The sequence below is a fragment of the Mirounga angustirostris genome, unplaced genomic scaffold (genome assembly GCF_029215605.1).
Source record: "Mirounga angustirostris isolate CCGP_5_RB_7025 unplaced genomic scaffold, mMirAng1.0.hap1 SCAF_7, whole genome shotgun sequence".
NCBI lineage: Eukaryota > Metazoa > Chordata > Mammalia > Carnivora > Phocidae > Mirounga > Mirounga angustirostris.
The window spans coordinates 42,461,657-42,479,259 of NW_026991715.1; the positions used below are offsets into that span (position 1 = coordinate 42,461,657).

The 17,603-nt window shown below is 43.4% G+C and overlaps 1 protein-coding gene across 1 annotated transcript in view; it reads right to left on the minus strand.

Annotated features, from left to right (window-relative positions):
- The window catches only part of ANKRD55 (ankyrin repeat domain 55), a 403,377-nt gene that overhangs the window by 146,100 nt on the left and 239,674 nt on the right, over positions 1-17,603 (minus strand). The window contains exon 8 of the mRNA XM_064596135.1: positions 16,955-17,110. The gene's annotated coding sequence lies outside the window, so the exon portion shown is untranslated. The remainder of the gene's footprint in view (positions 1-16,954; positions 17,111-17,603) is intronic.

A 17,603-nucleotide genomic window follows, 5' to 3' on the forward strand; every position in this document is an offset into this window, starting at 1 on the left:
TTGCCTCTGGTGACTTCTTTTCTTGAATCCTGGAGCTCCCATCTGGTATATTCCCAGCCTGCATCTCTAGCACTGACTGGCTGTCTGCTGGGTTGCTCTCTGCCTGCTCCAGGGCCACAGCAGCAATTTCCCAATCTTGGCTTCCAGGTCCTAGCATGGCAGCCACACTGCTTCTTAATACTCAGAAAGCTGGTGACAAAATCACAGAACACTGAATCCAGTGCCTCCACTATTCTGACACATCCCCACAACCTGCTTCCCAACAGAATGAGCAGCAGGGAGATAGCTTCTGTCTCACTTCTATGGTTCAGATTGTTTCCACATGTGTCTGGCTGGTGAAAACTAATTTGCATCTAGAACGCTAGATGCAAAGTCTAGGAAATACAGCTTTTAGCGTTCTGACTCTCCAGTACAGAAAGGCACGTAGAAAGAGGCGGAATCAATGCAGAGCACCGATCAACCATATCCAGCACCACTATGCCTTGGATTTTGTGGATTTTAACCAGTAGAATGAATGAGCTGAAAACCACTGGAAACACTGAACAGAGAAGACCGTCATGCTTCTTTAATATGGAGCTGAACTCAGACCAAGGGGAGACTATTTTTTAAAAAGGATAAATGGATCAATTCTTCCAACACACGTAACTTTTGCAACAAGAGTCAGCATGCAATCCACACCAACAAATAAATCAAGGCTAACTATTTTCATGACTTGCCTGGGCACAAAAAGTATTTGTGTCAGAGACTGACATCCTCCCCACTTCCCAAGCATTCTCTTTTGTCCTTCTTTTTAATACAGGAACACCTATTATTAAACATAAATATATAAACACAGACGCATGGCCATCCAGCTAGTGAAGGAGTTGGCAAATGATGGCCTGTGGGCCAAACCAGACACTGCTCCATTTTGTAAATACAGTTCTATTGCCACATAGCCACTCTCATTTATTTCCATATATTCCATGTCCGCTTTCACACCATGCTGACAGTCAGGCAATTGCGACAAAAACCATGCAGCCTTCAAAGCTGAAAAGACTTCCTCCCTGGCTCTTTACAGAAAAAGCTTGCCAACTCCTGAGCTGAAGACGGTATTTTCTAGCCTCCCTTGCAGCTAGCTGCCATCCGATTAGATGTGCGTGAAAGTGACATATACCTTAAAATATCAGCTGTGTATTCTTCCAATACTCTTCCCCCTTCCTGGCAGCTTAGCAAACTTTTTCTATGAAGGGCCAGACAGTAAATACTTGAGACTTTGCGGGCCATAGACTCTCTGTTGCAACTGCTCAGCTCTGCTCTTGAAGCACAAAAGCAGCCGTAGACAATACATAACGAAGCGAGCCTGTCTGTATTCCAGCTAAGACTTTGCTTACTAAAGTAGGTGGTAGGACAGAGTTGCCCTATGGGCTGTAAGTTGCTGACCTCTGCCTTAAGAGATGGCTAAGTAACACAGAAAAGGAACTTGAGTTTCTGAATGACCACATGGGGAAAAACCCAACGTGGACTGTTTATCTCAAGCCTGGTTTATGAGGAAAACAAACAGTGTGACTTATTTAAGCCACTGTATATTTGAGTCCCTTTGTTATGCAGTATAGCCTTTTATAGTGCTTCTTGGGCTTGTGAATGACACACAAACTAGGGAGATACTTGCTAATATTTGCTCAACATCTTGCTCCTAACATTTACAATTCTATGTTATCTGAGCGCCTATTGTGAGCACAATAGGGTATAAGATGATGAGAAAGACACATTCTCTCCCCTCGCAAAGTATAATCCTTGGGTTAGGATTTGCTGGTGGGTTGTAATCAGTTATGAAGTCACCACTAGCAATTGATAACTTTAAAATGAAAGTATTGAAATCTGTGAATGATGTGTTGTGCCAGGGGTCCCCAAGATGACCCTAAGGCTTGATGACCTGCTAGGACTCACAAAACTCAGAAACTGTTACGCCCACAGTTATGGTTTACTTAAGTGAAAGGACACAGATTAAAATCAGCACAGGGAAAGGTGCATAGGGTAAAGTCCAGGAGAAACCAGATACAAGCTGCTACATGTTTCCTCCCTATGGAGTCACATGGAGACGTGCTTCATTTCCAGCGACGATGTGCAAGAACACATGCAAAGTGCTGCTAGCCAGGGAAGCTCCCCAGGCCTTGGTATCTAGGTATGAACGGTGTTTGAAGTAGGATCACCAGTAACAAGGCTATTGTGAAGACAAAAATTAGTGATAGCCTAAACTATGGTTGTGGATGTGGAAAGAAGAGACTTGAAACAATTCAGACAAAGAATCTGTAAGAATGAACTCTAAGAATCTGGTAAATAGTGACATTCCACAGAGAGAGGAATGGAAAAGAGGTTAGGAGTCACACACATTCCAGGATTTACAGACAAGGTGGCTGGGATGATTGTGGGGCCATTATAGGAAATGGGGAAATGGAAAATTTGGCACTGGAGTTTATTTGAAGAGGAGCTGGGGACAAGAGATCTATCATCCATTAGATTTGGAAATGGTGAGTGAATACCAATAAAAAGTCCAAATGACGTCCATCAGGGCATTTAAACAATGTGTTTATAGCTTGGGAGAGGGCTATGGGCTTGTGAGCCCTTGGCATCAAGTTCTGTGGAAATAAATGACACTGTCAGGGAGAGGGAGGAGAATACAAAGGAAGAAGAGAGGCTGACTTGAGAAAGAAGACTGAGGATGCCATTGGTTAAGTGACAGGCAAGGAAGAGGCATGTGAGAAAATTAGAGAAGCAGAGGTGAATCAGGTTGGAAGGCAAGGCAGCACAGAGAATCCAGCAGGCCAGCATGCCCTTGAGAAGTCAAGCAGGGTACACAGGAGAGAGACTGCTGAGCCTGGTTGGCAGCAAAGAAAGGCAGTGCTCTATGACCTTGAGGGGGGTATTGGCCCAATCTCAAAGATTAGGGAATGAGTACTGGGAAATCAGAGGAGAGAATCTCTCTCCCCCATGCCTCTGGGAGAAGCAGGAGCTCCTGTGGATGGGGGTGGTTGGAAGGGAGGGGCCAGGCAGGACAGGACACAGGGGTAGGCAGCCAAAAGCAAAATGCTGACTGAGTGGGCACCCTAGAGCTTTGAAGCAAACTTAGAAAAGCAAGTGTCCCAAAGGCCACAGATGATGACGAGCTGTTCTTTCTCATGAAGCTGGAGCAGCTATGTTGATAAGGCCCTTTAAATGCTGGTGGTACTGTGAATGTTCCTCGGAGACCACAGGGAAAATGGTCCCACAATCAATTATCATCTGGGTGCTCTGTAGTACTGAGGGAAATTTGGCGGGTACTTGGGTGTTGTGTTCCAGCTCAGGATCTCTACTCTTCAGATTAAAGAGTCATTACAAGTCTGTTTATTTTAAAAAGATTAATGGCTCCCCCTCCTCATTTCTCAAGAACAGACTTTCGTCTGTCTAGAGTGAGTCACTAAATATATCGGTTCAACTGCTCTGCCTGCAAGATTATAGATATAAAGTCATCTGATTTTGACAAAAAACAGCTGCAGCTTTTCTTATTGAGTCTACAATCACTTGTGGATAGAGACAGATAGGAAATGTTCCACAATAGCAAGAGTGATACAAGCCCTCCACCCTATCAGCAATCTTCCCAAGACCCTCTAACTTGTCATCTTCACCAAGATGTCTCTCAGTTAAGTCATGTCAAGTCAATGTAACTCAACTCAACCAACTCTCACGAGCTACTCCCGTGAGTAATGTGGGATATGTAAGATGAACAAGAAGGAATATTTATGCTCAGGAATTTTATAGTCTATATGGTGAACTAAACAACACCCCCTGCCCGGAGAACTAAGACTGGTTGTAGTTAAGTGTTGTGGTAGAGGTGTTTGAAGAAAGAGAGCCTAGAAAGACAAGCTTAGCCCTCAGGCAAGATTTTCTGCAGGACGTGGTATTGGAGGTGATCTTGAAGGACCTTGATGTGTGTGTGTGTGTTTGTGTGTGCACGTGTACATGTACCCACAGGTGTATAGGGGTTAACTAGAAGGAAAGTGAAACATCCCAGGAAAAGATACTTTAAAACACATGGAGACACAGAATTGCAGTGCATGGGTAATATGTGGGAAAATCAGAGTTGGAGGGAGTTTTAGGCCCAGATGTTCACAAACTTTGATGTGTGTTTGATCCACCTAGGCAACCTGTGAAAAATTCATCAGCCTAGGCCTCACCCCTGGATTTTACAAGCGAGGCTCCTGGGACTTGGAGACGTTAATGATTAATCAGGGCCGCACTGCTCATTAATTAGCAGTTGAATCAGCTGGAGAACCTGCTTTCAGGGAAGAATAAGTATTTTTTTTTCCTTCAAGGGACCCAAGGTGTAAGATTTGTGAAGGGCGTTATAAGAGAGAAGACTAGAAAAGTAGGTTGCACTCAGATTATGGATACACTGGATGAAAGGCTGAGGAAACTGTAAGATTATTATCGGCACACAAAGCCACTGAAAGTTTCCGAGGGAGAAGTGACACTGTCAAAGTAATCAGACATGTGATCTAAGAACAAAAACTTAGGGTTCAGCCTATTGACTGGAAGTGGGATTACAACCAGCTTACAGGTTCCAAACCTCCCAGACAGCTAGGCCCTCCCACTCTTGTCTGAAGCACATTCCTTTCAAGCCCATAAAAGCAGGATTTTGTTTTCTGCTTACATAAATGATAAAATATCCATGAGGAAATATCAGTTCATCAAGCATCTTCCAAAGCAGCTCATCAAACCAAAGGATGAAGAGTCAGTGAGAGGAACACAAATGCTCATCTAGCTCCTGGCCCAAGGACAATAGATGCTGATTCTCCCCACCATGCTCTCACAGTCAGCCTCCCTGGTACAAGGAATAGCCCCCCACATCTCCAAGGGAAGATAAGGGACAGTGTAGACAGGTCACCCCAGCACTTCACCATGGCCAGAACAGCACATCAGGAGCCTGCTCTACAGATGTTGGACCTCTCGACAGCTTCATGGGCAGATGGGAATCAGAACCGTGGGGCTCCTGGGGGTCTGGGGGCTGGAGGCCTGGGTCCTATTAAGGGCTACTATGCATACTGCCAGCTGAGGGGGGTGAGTGGAAAAGATTTGAAACCTGACCTGCCTTTAGCTCAGCATTTATGCCAGATAATGCGGGCCTTGGGAGGACGACTACTGTGGCCTGCGTAGTTGCCCAAGGCATTTATCACCCGCTTCTCTGTACCTTCACCATTTGCAAAATTCCCCCAGCATTTATCTCATCATTTATTCTCCCTCTTTTTGTCTTCTGCAGGGTAAAATATAGTTTCGACTGAAAGATTAAACAAAGACATCCTAAATGGAACACTCCTTATAGGAGAAGACTCAAGATTATAATTAAAACGTTGGCAGAATACTAGATGCCAGAGAAACTATCACCTTGGAACAAAGACTGTGGTAAAATAATCCAGAATGAGGAAAATCTTTTTCAGGAATTCTCTACACCACGTATAAGTCCATCTGCATTTTGTGTGAAAGGCAGAAGGTCAGAGGTAACAGACCTTTCGCGTACACTGTGCTCAAAAACAGTGTTTCCGCACAGGGACGCCCATTGCTAGTGTGACAGTCCTATGTTACGCAGAATCTCCTCACACTGCAGGGCAGTCAGCACTCCTAAATGCCAGCAGCACTCCTCAGTTGTGGTCCGGCTCAAAATGTCCTGAGAATCACTGCTCTAACCTTTCACAGTGCGTTGCAAAAATCATTTCCTTGGATTAGTAGAAAGATGCAAAATATTAGCAACATCTTCACTCTTCAGATGATGAGCTGAGACACCAAATGGATTGCTGGCTTGTGGCTAGTGAGGGGTGTTGCTGGCTCTAAACTCCAGTGGGCTGACTCTAAATTCAGCTCCTTTTCTAAAATATCGTGCTCCATGATTCGTTGTTTGCGTATAACACCCAGTGCTCCATGCAATACATCAAAGACTAATGATGTACTGTATGGTGACTAACATAACATAATAAAAATAAATAAATAAATAAATGAGATAGAACAAACAAACAAAAAAATACCGTGCTGCCTTTTAATGGAGGCGGAGACTCAGACTCGATTTCAATCAACTAATAAATACCTGCAACTGAATTTCTGTTATATTTCTAGCTATTTTCTCATGAGCATGGGTCTCGTTATATAGAGGACGCTTGGTTCTGTGATGTCACTGATAGAAGGGTACAGGTAGGAGCTAAGGGAACTGGGTTCATTTACTTAACAGAGGGAAAGGATCATGGAGCTCCCGGGGACAATAAGGGAGGTTGGGGAATAGGAGAGAGAGGCACGAGGACCCTGTGAGGCCTTGTTAGGTGATATGACCCATGCATGTACTCTGACCCATGAGTCGCAAGCCTTCAGTATAACATATTATTCATGAAACACAGAGTGATTTTTTTAATATATAAAATGGCAATTGCACCTGGATGAACAGAGGCTGATGCAGAGACAGCATACGTAGTCCCAGAAGTCAGAGGTAAGAAGGTCCATGAGAGTGTAAGCGTCTCTGAGAACCGGCAGAAATCCAGGGCCAGCTCAGGCTTTTCCCAAATGTGGAACTGGTGAATTTACCCACAGAACTGACACCGTAGGAGCACCAGGTCACTTCTGAAACAGAGGCAATTCAAGTGAGGGCAGAAACATGGCTGGGTTCTAGAATAGTTTTCAGGTACTGCAGAGGGGAGAACCAATTTGTGTCAGAGATAACCCAGCTTGAAGCTTTCTCAAAGGTAATCTAAAGTTTCATCTCCTCATTTAAGATTCACACAATATTTAAGTGACGGATCATTTACTTCTCAGCCTGGTCAGGACCATGACAGCAATTCTTTGAATATAGTTAAAACTGGTGAGTGTGGGATGTGATGGAGACCCGGAAATAAATGGCTTAAAGCCATCTTCAGCTAGTGGCCCCAGAACTGTCACTTCCATAAGCAGGGAGAAGCCAACCATGCCAGGTCATTATCTATAAGGACAGGATGGTTACAGAACTCCAGATTACATGAAAAGAATAGAAACAGAAAATGACCGAATCCCCATATGAAATGAGGACCATATGTTAAGCATAATGACCCAGTTATGATTATTATACCTTAGGATTCTCATATCAACATCATATCAACATTTTTATTGTTCTCAATAAAAATTTGGTGAAACCTGGCTTGCATTCCCTTGGACACACCAGTCTGTTCTTATTTCAAGCTGATGTGCTCTGGCTCCCTGCTTTCTTGTATTCAAGACCTTATTACTGCTTGGAAGATGTTCCTTGTCTTTGCCTGTGCCCTGATCTTTACGGGAGAAGCAGGACAGGGTGGCCCCTGGATGCCCGCCCAGCGCTGCAGCCCCAAGTCTCCCTGAGATCTGCACCTGAGTGCTGCCCCCATGGGCTCCCTGCTGCATAGCCCTGTAGCCCTAGGGAGCGTGCTGACCCACTCTAGGCCAACGGGCCCCTCCAAGGCTCCCGGGGGTCCAAAAAGTTCAGAGAGCAGAATAAAACAAAATCCATTACTAATACCAAATTCTGCTACCTTTTTCTACCCTGATACTTCCACAAGGGGGTTTCTCAATTCCCCCTCACAGTCCCAGTCATCTTGTCTAACCTCTCCCACCAAGGCAGGCTCTGGCCTGACATGTTCCAGACACAATTAGTCAGTGGTTGACTCTCATTCAAACAATAATAAAAAATCAGACGGGCATTGTGTTCTTTGAAGATGAACTTGATAGGCATGAAATCTCAAAAGACATCCTGCAGGCATGAAGCCTAGGGTCCTCAATGGGTCCCTCCCTGATCCCTGGGCAATGCTTGCCTAGCACAGCCAGCCCAGAATGAGGGAACCTTTTACCCAGCTTGTCCCCTTTCCTCGGAGGCTTTGGATTGGCAACCTGTTCAGGATCCAGTGTTTTATAAGGAAATGCCACAGAAAAGGAGCATAATTATTGCTTAAGAAGGAAACTTGTGGGGTCCCAGAATTTAAAAGGGTTCAGAAAATATCCCAGAAATCACAGTGGTGGTGTTCAGGGTCAAGTATATGGCCTCTAAGCAGTTCTAACAATTGAGAAAGGGATATTTACAGAATGCAATCAGTCCCAAAATTCCAGGAAAAAAAATACAACCTTAAAGCTAAATATCTTGGGGCGCCTGGGTAGCTCAGTCGTTAAACGTCTGCTTTCAGCTCAGGTCATGATCCCAGGGTCCTGGGATCAAGCCCCGCATCGGGCTCCCTGCTTGGCGGGAAGCCTGCTTCTCCCTCTCCCACTCCTCCTGCTTGTGTTCCCTCTCTCGCTGTGTCTCTCTCTGTCAAATAAATAAATAAAATCTTAAAAAAAAAAAAAAAGGGCGCTAACATCTTTATCTAAATAAACCTTTGATATCTGTAAGTGAGCCCTTCTTGGACTTTGAAGCATAGATTTGAAATTTGCATGGCACAGCAATCCATCCAAGCCAAACAGGTCTGGCAAATAGAAAGTTTTTCTGGTAAATGTCAATAGCCTCTAGCCGTTTAGAAGGGTGAGAGAATGGGAGAGCTTATCTGTTCCTTTCCCCACATTCTTGCTACCAGAAGTTGTATTATAATGAAAAGAAGTTTTAGGCAATATTCTGACAACACCTAAACAGACTCAAAAATAGTCTTAAGCCTGCTCGGTACCTGAGAAGTCCCACCCTTTACCCTTGGGCCCTCTCTTACCTGGGCCTCCTGTTCAGCATTTCCCATAAAAAGGCTTAATTGAATTTGAGGCAATCATACTCTGATGGCAGGTGTGGCCAGCTTTGTGCTGTGTCAGGCACAAGGTGTTCTGTGGAGGGGAGGAATTCAGAGGTCTAGACCTCAAGTTTGAACCATTTGTATTCATTCCAGAACGTTCCTTCACAGCACTACTACCCAACCACCTGTTTTGAATACTACTGTTTTCACCACTTAAAAACTATTTTAAACATCCCTTATACTAATCGGTAAGCCTTCTAGCATAGGTTTGGTTAATTATATTTACAATGCTGAGACCATCAGTAGATGATGTTGATTCTAGCTAGGGCACTTCGTCTATCAGTTAACCACTTCTACAGGGTAGCTGCCTACGATAGGGTACTTTAAAGACGAGCTACCTGCACTTGGAGGATGGTTAGTTAACTTGTAAATACAACGACGACGTCACAATGTTCGTATTGAAATATTTTAAAATAAAATGCCACAGAAATATTTTAAAATAAAATGAGAACAGTAAAAAGGCAACAGAGGGTAGGCCAGAGTTGGAAGCAAGAGAAAAAGTCTTGACTAGCTGACTTCTTTGTTTTCAAGAGCATGAATCCTGCTTCAGGAGGTGATGAGATCCTTGTAAGCACAGGTTCTCTTGGCTGGAGACAGATTTATTTGATAAGAAATAAACCTTAGGGGCGCCTGGGTGGCTCAGTCATTAAGCGTCTGTCTTCGGCTCAGGTCATGATCCCAGGGTCCTGGGATCGAGTCCCACATCGGGCTCCCTGCTCTGAGGGGAGCCTGCTTCTCCCTCTCCTACTCCCCCAGCTTGTGTTCCCTCTCTCGCTGTGTCTCTCTCTGTCAAATAAATAAATAAAATCTTAAAAAAAAAAAAAAAAGAAAGAAAGAAACCTTAATTGGCCTCTTCCTAAAACTTTTTATTTTGAAGGTTGGAATTTCACTGGCCCAGAAGTATCCAGAATAAATCAGACAACTGTATCCAGAGCTTTCAGAAGTTTAGAAAGAGAATTTGAGGCAAGGGTCACAGAAACGAGTCTGTTCTAACTAATTCTGTATCTCCACTCGCCTCCATTGCTTCTGAAAAGCAATTTTAAAAAACTCTAGTAGAAAAACTTCTAAAGGTGAAGAAGCAAATTTCAAGTGTGTTATCAAAATTCCACTTTAAATAGAAAAATGTTACTGGTAAATCCTGGCTGAAAGGTAAAACTTTGCCAGTATTTTAAGACACTCACCCTAAATTATAAAACTATTGTTTTTCTTCATAGGACGTGGAATACAAATGAAAAACACACACAGACGCGTGCACACACACACACACACACACTCTTGTAATTCTCACTGATACTTTATTTTAATACAAGGTTTAAAATGAAAATCAGGCAATGAAAGTGCTAAAATAATGTCACAATAAACCTTCTTAGTTTTGGGTGACTCAGTTCTTAGTGACTGGGTGGCTCAGTCAGTTAAGTGTCTGCCTTTGGCTCAGGTCATGATCCCAGGGTCCTGGGATTGAGCCCCTCATTGGACTCCCTGCTCAGTGGGGGATCCGCTTCTCCCTCCCCCTGTGTCCCCCCTCCCCACTTGTGCTCTCTGGCCACACGCTCTCTCAAATAAATAAATAAAATTAAAAAAAATCCTTGATAGTTTTGAAATTATGTATTCATCAAATGCCAAGTAACCTGAAATTTGATATTAAATCTCTTCTACAGAACACAATTCAGTGAATATTTCCCATTCTGAAAATTTTTTTGGAACAAGGTGGGGTGGAAATACATACAGTAAAAACAACAAAATAATTAATTATAATAGTAAACAAATCAATGCCTCAATCTTTGGAAACCTCAGCCAACCTACAAGCACTTGGTTTGCTTGGCTTTCTTTCAGCAGCTTTGATCTTCTGCATGTTGTATGGCTTCTGAAAAGTGGCAGAAACTAATCAAAATGCAATACAAAAGGTACCAAAGGCAAGAACAGTGATGTTGTTTTTGGTTTCACTGAGCTAAGACATGAGCAAGCTCTGGCATTAATCTACCTGCTGGTGCGAGGAAAACTTTTTCAAGCATCAGAGTTTCTATTTTTTAAATTTTTAAAAAGATTTATTTATTCATTTAAGGGAGAGAGAGCGCAGTGCACACAAGCAGGAGGGATAGAGGGAGAGAAAGAATCCCAAGCAGACTCCATGCTGAGCACGAAGCCCGATGTGGGGCTCGATCCCACGACCCCTGAGATCATGACCTGAACTGAAACCAAGAGTTGGACGCTCCACTGCCTGAGCCACTCAGATGCCCCAAGCATGGAAGTTTTTAAAGAAACAAAACCTCTATAGCCAGAGGGGCAAGATATGCACAGATCATGTGCGGGGCCTGCCTACAGGGAGGTCTGTGTGGAGTAAACTATATTGCCTGAATGATATGGTAGAAGGGTCCAGAAAACCCCTGTCTTCAGAATAAATCCCTCATCACTCTGTTATGGTTGCCTGAGCGTCTATCAGGAAAGATTTTATTTGTTGGATTTAAGGTAGTGATTTTCTAGCTACTTTAAGCTGCCAACACTCTTCCTTTCCATAAAATTTTATTCAGAGATCTCATAAAAAAAAAACATAAAAGCAGAGATGCTGTAGCTGAAGTGGAAGCCCCATTGGATCAGGCCCACTCTCTTTCGGAGACACATGTGCAGACTGCTACGGCTCACTGAAGCACCTTTGAAAAACTGCTGGCTTAAGACACAGCTTCCCAACTGATGTGCACAGAAGGGTTTTAGAAGCCCAGAAATATTGATCGCTTTCGAGCCCTCTGTGGCCCATTGTCTCTCACTTTCATTTATCACAGTGTATGGAAAAATTTTCTCTGCGTACCAGACATGAAAACGGGTTGGGGAGAAGTAGGCTAGGGCAGCGTGCCTAACAGAGGTTGGCACACTAAATTATTACCGGTTATTAACCCTTTAGCATGAAGATTTTTTTCCCCTAATTCTCAAAGTAAAGGAAATGTATTATCAAGGAAATCTTGGTAGGGGAGATGAGGGAAATACAGGTCATAAACCAGCACTCTCAGGAAGGAAAGAATTGAGCGGGAGGCCACAGGAGAAGGCCGGAAACAGGATTCTGGATAGCCTGGAAGCCAAAGGTATGACCCAAAGACAAGGGAAAAGGACACTGAGGAAGGCGGAGGGCTCTGCAGTGAAGGCCCTGCTCTCTCACCTGGCAAGGATCAGCCCTGCTCCCAGGTGTCAGCTCAGCCTAGGTCGAGATCATGTACATAAACACGCATTTTATTTCTGAGGGAGATTTTTCACAGTGGAAGCACTCATTTGGGAGACCCGTATAAGTGGCTTATTCACCTGGAGGAAGGCAGACTTGAGTTTCGAAAGGGTCGATGAGTAATTTCCAGTGGAGACCCGTCACAGAAGAAGACAGGCCCTGACAACCTCTGACTGAAGAAACAAAGCTGCTTCCCACCTCTTCCCGCACCCCCTCCTTCCCCAGCATCCTGTCCTCTTCCTCTGTTTCTCAACTTCTTTTCCCATCGCTGTGACTCACAAGTGTCAGCCACTGGAGCGGCTCCCCATCTCCCAGCCCTCAGAGATCTCATTGTGAGCCGTTTCTTCTCATCCCCATCCACTTAATGTTGGGCACTGATCCAGACATGATCCCCTTTTCCAAAGGCACCCCCTGAGGTGCAGCTTCCTGGCAGGCACCTTCCACAGGCAAAAATGATTTGCCTCTGAGGCCTGATGCGCCAGACGGACAATCTGAGGTTTATGGTTTTCCAGCAAGGGGTTTTGCAAAGCCTTGCCAATTCCCCTTTTGCCATTGGCCAATTCCCTTTCACTGGCTCTCCCTGCCTGTCATCTGCTTTGTCAGCCAAATCCCTTTTCATTTTTCTCAGCTTCATCTTGGACTCAGGCCTAGGAAGGCCTGTCAAGAAGATTCCTGACGTATGAAGCTTTATGACTCTTCCACCACCATCCCGGGAGAGGTACCATTTGTTCTTCACATCCAAAGATTTCAGAGGAGTGCATTCTCATGTCTTACGTAGAACATGTTTGACCAAAACACCAAATGAGTAACAGCACGCGTATTATTTTCAAACGCGAATTGAAATCAAAAGATGTAACAAAACGATGGAAATAGAATCCTCAAGAAAGATTTGGGGGAAGGGAGAAACAAGTGGAGGAAATACTAAAATAGAGAATGTCCTTGTACAAAACTGAAAAGGGAGAATGAATGAAAAATTATACCAGAAACGGTGCAGTTGTTTTAGACTCGGGATGCCTTGATTCTTGTCTGAATCCACTCGTCATCCAAGCCCTTCTTCCGAATGCTCTGGGCTTGTCCCAAACTCACTTGCCCCTTTCTCACCAAATTGCTCGTTATTTCTCAGCATGATCTCTCCGTGTTAGTGAAGTATCCTGCTTGCCGTTGCTCACACACTACTTGCTATATCCATCTGAGATGCTTGCCAAACGCAGTTCTCTTCCCATGGAATGGGCCTGGCACTGATTTGGTCTTTGTTTGTTTAATTGGACATTTGTTGAGGCTTACTAGGTGCTTTCATAACAACCCTATGAGATAGGCATCGTTACTGTCCCCATTTGAAAATAAGAACACAGGAGGAAACGAGCTGAGGAACTTTAAGCCACTGGCTCAAGGACTGTTACTGAGTGACAGGGGCAGCATTCTAACTCAGGTATGTCTGACCACAGAGCCCAAGCTCTGGGCCACGGCACTCTCAGCATCAGTTTGGGGATAGAAATGATGGCCACCCAGCTGGCCTCTGAAAATACAACTCTTAAGCCCACTGCCGTTCAGATCAGCAGGAAAACCAATCTCTTTTCTTTGCTGTGCCCCTCCAGCAGAAACTGATACCTTTGCAGCTGTTTCTATGGAAGCTGGAAGCAGCTGAAGCCAAGGGGGTCTGCAAAGAGTCTCTCCTAGCACAACCAAGAGTGCTTCCTGGTGGTGGCATGGCTGGGCTCTGCTTCCCATCCCCCATGATTCAACGAAGAGCCTTCTTCAGGGATCAGCTGCAACAGTTCTTCAGGAAGAAAAGAGGATAATCCCTCACCCTCCACCCTTTGGTGCTACTCTCAGGCAAGAGGTTTCCACATCAACCCTGGCCTGACTCGCAGTGAAACTGGCTTAGATTGATTCACTGTCACATCCTGAGGCTCCAGTCAGCCCTGTGGAGAACAGGTTCCTGGGCTGTTCTCCTTTCAACCAGCTGGCTCATAGCAGGACCCAGCCCCTCCCTCTTGTCTCATTTTTCCCTCCAAGTAGTTTTGTTTCAGGGACTTCCCTGCCTTTCTTGTTCCTGGGTGGTGACAAGGGTCACCTGCTAACCCTTCGTTCACCTCAAGAGATTTCAGTCACTTTGAATCACAGGGAAGAGGGGCTGGGGCTTTGGTCCTTTCCCTCACAGAAGATCCCTGAAGTTCTCAGGCAAATTTGCTCCCACCACTCTCCGATGAGTTCAAGGACCTTTCAACAATCTTTTTTTTTTTTTTTTTTTAATCAAGCTTCACCTCACCCTGCTACAGCCAAAACTCGTCTCAGGGGAAACTACTTCACTGTTCATTTGCTTCTGCCACTTAGCTCTTCAATTAATTTGGGCCCTACCAGTAGCTTAAAGTTTGTGAGCTCCTCCACGGCTGTTAGTACTCCTCAGAGCCCAATAACTGGTGGTTCACTGACTAGGGCCCTGGAACAGTCTCTCTGTTCCTTTTGTCCCTTTTTCTTTTCTTAGCAATGTTGGGAGCAAGGATGAGTCTGTTATTGGCAAGGCTGTTTGGACTCTTCAAAGGAGAGATGTCAAAGGCAAGATCCTGTGGGGGTTATAATTATTTTATTCTCAACCATCCTGTCCCAGACCTCTCATATGTAATATTATAATGTAGCTGAGTCATATTTCCAACTATTTTATCTTCATCTGCATCCCCAAGGGACATAGGGAGCATAGACTGAAGACTCGGGATGAGCCTGGGAAGATTCAGGGGCTTTAAAAGGAGCTGATTAGCAGAGCATTTGCAAGAGATTCTTTTCCCCTCTCTGCTCTTTTTTCAGCTGATCCCAGTTGCCCTCAGAAAGCCAGCCAGCTCCCAGCCTCCTGGCCCAGCTGCTGCCCCTGCCTGGGTAAGTAGGGGCACTGTATCAGGGAGGGGTATATACTATTTCTCTCTAACCTCTGCATTCATCCTGCTTGATTACCATTATCCACCATGGTAGGTATTGCATTGCCAAGGCTAGAATGTATGAAGACATTCTTTCCCTGTTGGGTATACTATATTTTGAAAAAAATGAACTGTCAGGAGGAAGCACAGATAATAAAAGTTCTTTCTTTCTTTTTTTTTTTTTTTTTAAGATTTTATTTATTTATTTGAGAGAGAGAGAATGAGAGACAGCATGAGAGGGAGGAGGGTCAGAGGGAGAAGCAGACTCCCTGCCGAGCAGGGAGCCCGATGTGGGACTCGATCCCAGGACTCCAGGATCATGACCTGAGCCGAAGGCAGTCGCTTAACCAACTGAGCCACCCAGGCGCCCAAAAATTATTTATTTCTTAACTAACTTCTGTTAGTTAAGCCAGACACTTTACATACAGCGTCTTATTTAATCCTCACAAAAACACTGCAAAGGAGATTTTATTCCATTTCTCTATTTAGGAAATTAAGGATGAGCAAGGATCTTTGACATGGGCAATAGCAAATTTTTCTAGGTATGTATCCTGAGGCAAGGGAAATAAAAGCAAAAACATTGAGACTACATCAAAATGAAAAGTTTCTACACAGCGAAGGAAAAAACGAAACTAAAAGGCAACCTACTGAATGGGAGAAGATACTTGCAAATGGCATAGCCAATAAAGGGTTAGTATCCAAGATATATAAAGAATTGATACAACTCAACACCCAAAAAAACAAATAATCCAATTAAAAAGTGGGCGGAGGACATAAACAGACATTTCTCCAAAGAAGACATACAGATGGCAAACAGACACATGAAAAATGCTCAACATCACTTATCATCAGGGAAACACAAATCAAAATCCCATTGAGATATCACCTCATACCTGTCAGAATGGCTAAAATAAAAAACACAGAAACAACAAGTGTTGACAAGGATGTGGAGAAAAAGGAACCCTTGTGCACTGTTGGTGGGAATGCATACTGGTGCAGCCACTCTGGAAAATAGTATGGAGATTCCTCAAAAAGTTAAAATAGAACTATCCTATGATCTAGTAACTGCATTAATGGGTATTTACCCAAAACTATAAAAACACTAATTCAAAGGGATACACACACCCCTATGTGTATAGCAGCATTATTTACAATAGCCAAATTATGGAAGCAGCCCTGGTGTCCAAAGATAGATGAATGGATAAAGAAGATGTGAGATATATATATATATATATATATATATATATATAAAATGGAATCTTATTCAGCCATAAAAAGAATGAAATCTTGCCATTTCCAATGGCATGGATGGAGCTAGAGAGTATAATGCTAAGTGAAATAAGTCAGTCAGAGAAAGACAAATACCATATGATTTCACTCGTATGTGGAATTTAAGAAACAAAACAAAGGACCAAAAGAAAATAAAAAGAGAGACAAGCAGACTCTTAGGATTCTTTCTTAAGAAACAGACTCTTAACTATAGGGAACAAAGTGACAGTTACCAGAGGGGAGATGGGTGGGGGGATGGGTGAAACAGGTGATGGGGATTAAGGAGGGCACTTGTCATGATGAGCACTGGGTGATGTACTGAACTGCTGAATCACTATATTGTACATCTGAAACTAATGTAACACTTTTGTGTTAACTATACTGGAATTAAAATTAAAACTGAAAAAAAAATTTAAAAAGAAATTTTGTAAAAAGGGTGAACAAGGAGCACCTAGTAAATACATTAGCTAGCGAACAGTGGAGCAGGAATTTGAATCTGAAGCCCCATGATCTTCCCACTGTTTGACTCTCCCTAGTAGGTGGTGGCCTCTCACCTGAGCTATGGCCTTCCCTTGAGGGAGTTGGCCAAGGCAAAATCAGCAGACTTCTCTATTTGATTATTCTTTTTCGAAAATATAAAAGAAGATAAACCTAAGTATTATATAATATTACAATTATCACTTCAATGGATGACTAATTTTAAAACAAAACAAAATACTTCCCAATATCATTAAATTCACTCAATTTGTGTAAGTATGATAACATCTCACATTTTAATAAATCCTGAATTTCCAACTCACTTTCAGATTTTCAGTTTGGAACCTCCTCCAGTTTCTCCTCATCGCTAGAATGTTCTGCAGCTTTGGTATCACCATCACACTGTTCGAATCCCTTTAGGAGTTCTTCTAAGGTAGTTAAAGGCAAGACTACTGTGGGCTCAAAGCCTGACTCCTCACCTATTGAGGGTAAATCACCTAATTGGAATATTGTCAGGATTAAATGAGTTATTGAATTCAAAGTATCTAGATAGAAAGATTTCAGTTAATTGTGACTATTATTATTAATGTTTTCAACTGTCCTAGAAAAAGACATGCATCTGTGACTGCCTTCTAGTATTGTTGTTCAGCTGGCAGAAGACAACCCTGCTTCATCCACTTGAGGGGCTATGTGGAACTGGGAGGACAGTTGCACAGTCCTGTTTTTGGGCAGAGGACAAAATAGTGTGGACAACTAGATACTCCTTGGCATTGTAATGAGATAGGGCTCAAAGGAGAGGGAGACTCTTTTGATCCATCTCTGTCTTTTATAATAACAGTTATCTTGTTATAATAAAAAAGGTTCAAAATACTAGAGAGGAGAAGCATTTCTAATTTCAGCAGCATGGTTCCAATCCTGGAAAGAAAATCGCACCTTGGAAGAAAATAAAAATATTAGTAGTATTTATCTCTG